Here is a 6,193-nt window from a genome sequence, read left to right as displayed (position 1 = left end):
AGTACTAACTAGGCCCAACTCTGCTTAGCTTCTGAGATCAGGCGAGATCAGGCGTGAACAGGGTGGTATGGCCGTAAGCGAAAGCTGCTGCAAAAGCCCCTATTTTAAGGTGAGGCACACTAAAGTGCCATTATACTAGATAAGTAATGAATGAAATACAAAAAAAAATACTTCAAAATGAGCTACATTAAAGATAAGAGCATTAGTTAAGTAGTTAAAAACAGTCAAACTCTGTTTAAAGAACAGCTACTTTAAAGGCAATTGAATTAAATAAGCAGTAAGGAAAGCAAAGAGCTGGTCAAACTTTGGCCACACTAAGGGCCAGTGTATTAGATAAGTAGTGAAAAAACTCAAAACTTACAGCACCTGGTATTCCTAGGCAGTCTCCCATCCAAGTACTAACTAGGCCCAACTCTGCTTAGCTTCTGAGATCAGGCGAGATCAGGCGTGAACAGGGTGGTATGGCCGTAAGCGAAAAGCTGCTGCAAAAGCCCCTATTTTAAGGTGAGGCACACTAAGTGCCATTATACTAGATAAGTAATGAATGAAATACAAAAAAATACTTCAAAATGAGCTACATTAAAGATAAGAGCATTAGTTAAGTAGTTAAAAACAGTCAAACTCTGTTTAAAGAACAGCTACTTTAAAGGCAATTGAATTAAATAAGCAGTAAAGGAAAGCAAAGAGCTGGTCAAACTTTGGCCACACTAAGGGCCAGTGTATTAGATAAGTAGTGAAAAAACTCAAAAACTTACAGCACCTGGTATTCCTAGGCAGTCTCCCATCCAAGTACTAACTAGGCCCAACTCTGCTTAGCTTCTGAGATCAGGCGAGATCAGGCGTGAACAGGGTGGTATGGCGTGGCGAAAGCAGCTGCTGCAAAAAGCCCCTATTTTAAGGTGAGGCACACTAAGTGCCATTATACTAGATAAGTAATGAATGAAATACAAAAAAATACTTCAAAATGAGCTACATTAAAGATAAGAGCATTAGTTAAGTAGTTAAAAACAGTCAAACTCTGTTTAAAGAACAGCTACTTTAAAGGCAATTGAATTAAATAAGCAGTAAGGAAAGCAAAGAGCTGGTCAAACTTTGGCCACACTAAGGGCCAGTGTATTAGATAAGTAGTGAAAAAACTCAAAAACTTACAGCACCTGGTATTCCTAGGCAGTCTCCCATCCAAGTACTAACTAGGCCCAACTCTGCTTAGCTTCTGAGATCAGGCGAGATCAGGCGTGAACAGGGTGGTATGGCCGTAAGCGAAAGCTGCTGCAAAAAGCCCCTATTTTAAGGTGAGGCACACTAAGTGCCATTATACTAGATAAGTAATGAATGAAATACAAAAAAAAATACTTCAAAATGAGCTACATTTAAAGATAAGAGCATTAGTTAAGTAGTTAAAAACAGTCAAACTCTGTTTAAAGAACAGCTACTTTAAAGGCAATTGAATTAAATAAGCAGTAAAGGAAAGCAAAGAGCTGGTCAAACTTTGGCCACACTAAGGGCCAGTGTATTAGATAAGTAGTGAAAAAACTCAAAAACTTACAGCACCTGGTATTCCTAGGCAGTCTCCCATCCAAGTACTAACTAGGCCCAACTCTGCTTAGCTTCTGAGATCAGGCGAGATCAGGCGTGAACAGGGTGGTATGGCCGTAAGCGAAAGCTGCTGCAAAAGCCCCTATTTTAAGGTGAGGCACACTAAGTGCCATTATACTAGATAAGTAATGAATGAAATACAAAAAATACTTCAAAATGAGCTACATTAAAGATAAGAGCATTAGTTAAGTAGTTAAAAACAGTCAAACTCTGTTTAAAGAACAGCTACTTTAAAGGCAATTGAATTAAATAAGCAGTAAGGAAAGCAAAGAGCTGGTCAAACTTTTGCCACACTAAGGGCCAGTGTATTAGATAAGTAGTGAAAAACTCAAAACTTACAGCACCTGGTATTCCTAGGCAGTCTCCCATCCAAGTACTAACTAGGCCCAACTCTGTAGCTTCTGAGATCAGGGCGAGATCAGGCGTGAACAGGGTGGTATGGCCGTGGCAAAGCTGCTGCAAAAGCCCCTATTTTAAGGTGAGGCACACTAAGTGCCATTATACTAGATAAGTAATGAATGAATGAAATAAAAAAAAATACTTCAAAATGAGCTACATTAAAGATAAGAGCATTAGTTAAGTAGTTAAAAACAGTCAAACTCTGTTTAAAGAACAGCTACTTTAAAGGCAATTGAATTAAATAAGCAGTAAGGAAAGCAAAGAGCTGGTCAAACTTTGGCCACACTAAGGGCCAGTGTATTAGATAAGTAGTGAAAAAACTCAAAACTTACAGCACCTGGTATTCCTAGGCAGTCTCCCATCCAAGTACTAACTAGGCCCAACTCTGCTTAGCTTCTGAGATCAGGCGAGATCAGGCGTGAACAGGGTGGTATGGCCGTAAGCGAAAGCTGCTGCAAAAGCCCCTATTTTAAGGTGAGGCACACTAAGTGCCATTATACTAGATAAGTAATGAATGAAATACAAAAAAAAAAATACTTCAAAATGAGCTACATTAAAGATAAGAGCATTAGTTAAGTAGTTAAAAACAGTCAAACTCTGTTTAAAGAACAGCTACTTTAAAGGCAATTGAATTAAATAAGCAGTAAGGAAAGCAAAGAGCTGGTCAAACTTTGGCCACACTAAGGGCCAGTGTATTAGATAAGTAGTGAAAAAACTCAAAACTTACAGCACCTGGTATTCCTAGGCAGTCTCCCATCCAAGTACTAACTAGGCCCAACTCTGCTTAGCTTCTGAGATCAGGCGAGATCAGGCGTGAACAGGGTGGTATGGCCGTAAGCGAAAGCTGCTGCAAAAAGCCCCTATTTTAAGGTGAGGCACACTAAGTGCCATTATACTAGATAAGTAATGAATGAAATACAAAAAAAAATACTTCAAAATGAGCTACATTAAAGATAAGAGCATTAGTTAAGTAGTTAAAAACAGTCAAACTCTGTTTAAAGAACAGCTACTTTAAAGGCAATTGAATTAAATAAGCAGTAAAGGAAAGCAAAGAGCTGGTCAAACTTTGGCCACACTAAGGGCCAGTGTATTAGATAAGTAGTGAAAAAACTCAAAAACTTACAGCACCTGGTATTCCTAGGCAGTCTCCCATCCAAGTACTAACTAGGCCCAACTCTGCTTAGCTTCTGAGATCAGGCGAGATCAGGCGTGAACAGGGTGGTATGGCCGTAAGCGAAAGCTGCTGCAAAAAGCCCCTATTTTAAGGTGAGGCACACTAAGTGCCATTATACTAGATAAGTAATGAATGAAATACAAAAAAAAATACTTCAAAATGAGCTACATTAAAGATAAGAGCATTAGTTAAGTAGTTAAAAACAGTCAAACTCTGTTTAAAGAACAGCTACTTTAAAGGCAATTGAATTAAATAAGCAGTAAGGAAAGCAAAGAGCTGGTCAAACTTTGGCCACACTAAGGGCCAGTGTATTAGATAAGTAGTGAAAAAACTCAAAACTTACAGCACCTGGTATTCCTAGGCAGTCTCCCATCCAAGTACTAACTAGGCCCAACTCTGCTTAGCTTCTGAGATCAGGCGAGATCAGGCGTGAACAGGGTGGTATGGCCGTAAGAAAAAGCTGCTGCAAAAGCCCCTATTTTAAGGTGAGGCACACTAAGTGCCATTATACTAGATAAGTAATGAATGAAATACAAAAAAAAAAATACTTCAAAATGAGCTACATTAAAGATAAGAGCATTAGTTAAGTAGTTAAAAACAGTCAAACTCTGTTTAAAGAACAGCTACTTTAAAGGCAATTGAATTAAATAAGCAGTAAGGAAAGCAAAGAGCTGGTCAAACTTTTTGGCCACACTAAGGGCCAGTGTATTAGATAAGTAGTAGTGAAAAACTCAAAACTTACAGCACCTGGTATTCCTAGGCAGTCTCCCATCCAAGTACTAACTAGGCCCAACTCTGCTTAGCTTCTGAGAGCAGGCGTGAACAGGGTGGTTTGGCCGTAAGCGAAAGCTGCTGCAAAAAGCCCCATATTTTAAGGTGAGGCACACTAAGTGCCATTATACTAGGTAAGTAATGAATGAAATACAAAAAATACTTCAAAATGAGCTACATTAAAGATAAGAGCATTAGTTAAGTAGTTAAAAACAGTCAAACTCTGTTTAAAGAACAGCTACTTTAAGGCAATTGAATTAAATAAGCAGTAAGGAAAGCAAAGAGCTGGTCAAACTTTGGCCACACTAAGGGCCAGTGTATTAGATAAGTAGTGAAAAAACTCAAAAACGTACAGCACCTGGTATTCCTAGGCAGTCTCCCATCCAAGTACTAACTAGGCCCAACTCTGCTTAGCTTCTGAGATCAGGCGAGATCAGGCGTGAACAGGGTGGTATGGCCGTAAGCGAAAGCTGCTGCAAAAGCCCCTATTTTAAGGTGAGGCACACTAAGTGCCATTATACTAGATAAGTAATGAATGAAATACAAAAAAAAAAAAAATACTTCAAAATGAGCTACATTAAAGATAAGAGCATTAGTTAAGTAGTTAAAAACAGTCAAACTCTGTTTAAGAACAGCTACTTTAAAGGCAATTGAATTAAATAAGCAGTAAAGGAAAGCAAAGAGCTGGTCAAACTTTGGCCACACTAAGGGCCAGTGTATTAGATAAGTAGTGAAAAAACTCAAAACTTACAGCACCTGGTATTCCTAGGCAGTCTCCCATCCAAGTACTAACTAGGCCCAACTCTGCTTGTAGCTTCTGAGATCAGGCGAGATCAGGCGTGAACAGGGTGGTATGGCCGTAAGCGAAAGCTGCTGCAAAAGCCCCTATTTTAAGGTGAGGCACACTAAGTGCCATTATACTAGATAAGTAATGAATGAAATACAAAAAAAAAAATACTTCAAAATGAGCTACATTAAAGATAAGAGCATTAGTTAAGTAGTTAAAAACAGTCAAACTCTGTTTAAAGAACAGCTACTTTAAAGGCAATTGAATTAAATAAGCAGTAAGGAAAGCAAAGAGCTGGTCAAACTTTGGCCACACACTAAGGCCAGTGTATTAGATAAGTAGTGAAAAAACTCAAAAACTTACAGCACCTGGTATTCCTAGGCAGTCTCCCATCCAAGTACTAACTAGGCCCAACTCTGTAGCTTCTGAGATCAGGCGAGATCAGGCGTGAACAGGGTGGTATGGCCGTGTAAGAAAGCTGCTGCAAAAAGCCCTATTTTAAGGTGAGGCACACTAAGTGCCATTATACTAGATAAGTAATGAATGAAATACAAAAAAATACTTCAAAATGAGCTACATTAAAGATAAGAGCATTAGTTAAGTAGTTAAAAACAGTCAAACTCTGTTTAAAGAACAGCTACTTTAAAGGCAATTGAATTAAATAAGCAGTAAGGAAAGCAAAGAGCTGGTCAAACTTTGGCCACACACTAAGGGCCAGTGTATTAGATAAGTAGTGAAAAAACTCAAAACTTACAGCACCTGGTATTCCTAGGCAGTCCCATCCAAGTACTAACTAGGCCCAACTCTGTAGCTTCTGAGATCAGGCGAGATCAGGCGTGAACAGGGTGTAGTATGGCCGTGGCGAAAGCTGCTGCAAAAGCCCCTATTTTAAGGTGAGGCACACTAAAGTGCCATTATACTAGATAAGTAATGAATGAAATACAAAAAAAAAATACTTCAAAATGAGCTACATTAAAGATAAGAGCATTAGTTAAGTAGTTAAAAACAGTCAAACTCTGTTTTAAGAACAGCTACTTTAAAGGCAATTGAATTAAATAAGCAGTAAGGAAAAGCAAAGAGCTGGTCAAACTTTGGCCACACTAAGGGCCAGTGTATTAGATAAGTAGTGAAAAACTCAAAACTTACAGCACCTGGTATTCCTAGGCAGTCTCCCATCCAAGTACTAACTAGGCCCAACTCTGTAGCTTCTGAGATCAGGCGAGATCAGGCGTGAACAGGGTGGTATGGCCGTAAGCGAAAGCTGCTGCAAAAGCCCCTATTTAAGGTGAGGCACACTAAGTGCCATTATACTAGATAAGTAATGAATGAAATACAAAAAAATACTTCAAAATGAGCTACATTAAAGATAAGGCATTAGTTAAGTGAGATCAGGCGAGATCAGGCGTGAACAGGGTGGTATGGCCGTAAGCGAAAGCTGCTGCAAAAGCCCCTATTTTAGGTGAGGC

General features: G+C 39.0%; 13 pseudogenes; all 13 read right to left on the bottom strand.

Moving 5' to 3' along the window:
- Positions 1 to 354: 354 nt before the first annotated feature.
- On the bottom strand, positions 355 to 473 carry LOC122340279 (annotated as a pseudogene).
- A 275-nt stretch (positions 474 to 748) lies between these two features.
- On the bottom strand, positions 749 to 871 carry LOC122340285 (annotated as a pseudogene).
- A 271-nt stretch (positions 872 to 1,142) lies between these two features.
- On the bottom strand, positions 1,143 to 1,261 carry LOC122340291 (annotated as a pseudogene).
- A 278-nt stretch (positions 1,262 to 1,539) lies between these two features.
- Positions 1,540 to 1,658, bottom strand: LOC122340290 (annotated as a pseudogene).
- Positions 1,659 to 2,320: 662 nt separating this feature from the next.
- On the bottom strand, positions 2,321 to 2,439 carry LOC122340289 (annotated as a pseudogene).
- A 276-nt stretch (positions 2,440 to 2,715) lies between these two features.
- On the bottom strand, positions 2,716 to 2,834 carry LOC122340288 (annotated as a pseudogene).
- A 277-nt stretch (positions 2,835 to 3,111) lies between these two features.
- On the bottom strand, positions 3,112 to 3,230 carry LOC122340278 (annotated as a pseudogene).
- A 275-nt stretch (positions 3,231 to 3,505) lies between these two features.
- On the bottom strand, positions 3,506 to 3,624 carry LOC122340280 (annotated as a pseudogene).
- A 280-nt stretch (positions 3,625 to 3,904) lies between these two features.
- On the bottom strand, positions 3,905 to 4,013 carry LOC122340286 (annotated as a pseudogene).
- Positions 4,014 to 4,286: 273 nt separating this feature from the next.
- On the bottom strand, positions 4,287 to 4,405 carry LOC122340281 (annotated as a pseudogene).
- A 279-nt stretch (positions 4,406 to 4,684) lies between these two features.
- LOC122340283 lies at positions 4,685 to 4,805 on the bottom strand (annotated as a pseudogene).
- A 278-nt stretch (positions 4,806 to 5,083) lies between these two features.
- Positions 5,084 to 5,200, bottom strand: LOC122340287 (annotated as a pseudogene).
- Positions 5,201 to 5,866: 666 nt separating this feature from the next.
- On the bottom strand, positions 5,867 to 5,983 carry LOC122340284 (annotated as a pseudogene).
- Positions 5,984 to 6,193: the final 210 nt, after the last annotated feature.

This window comes from Puntigrus tetrazona, unplaced genomic scaffold (assembly GCF_018831695.1).
Source record: "Puntigrus tetrazona isolate hp1 unplaced genomic scaffold, ASM1883169v1 S000001002, whole genome shotgun sequence".
NCBI lineage: Eukaryota > Metazoa > Chordata > Actinopteri > Cypriniformes > Cyprinidae > Puntigrus > Puntigrus tetrazona.
Note: the sequence above shows the minus strand (reverse complement) of the source record. Positions and strands in the feature narration are given on the sequence as shown.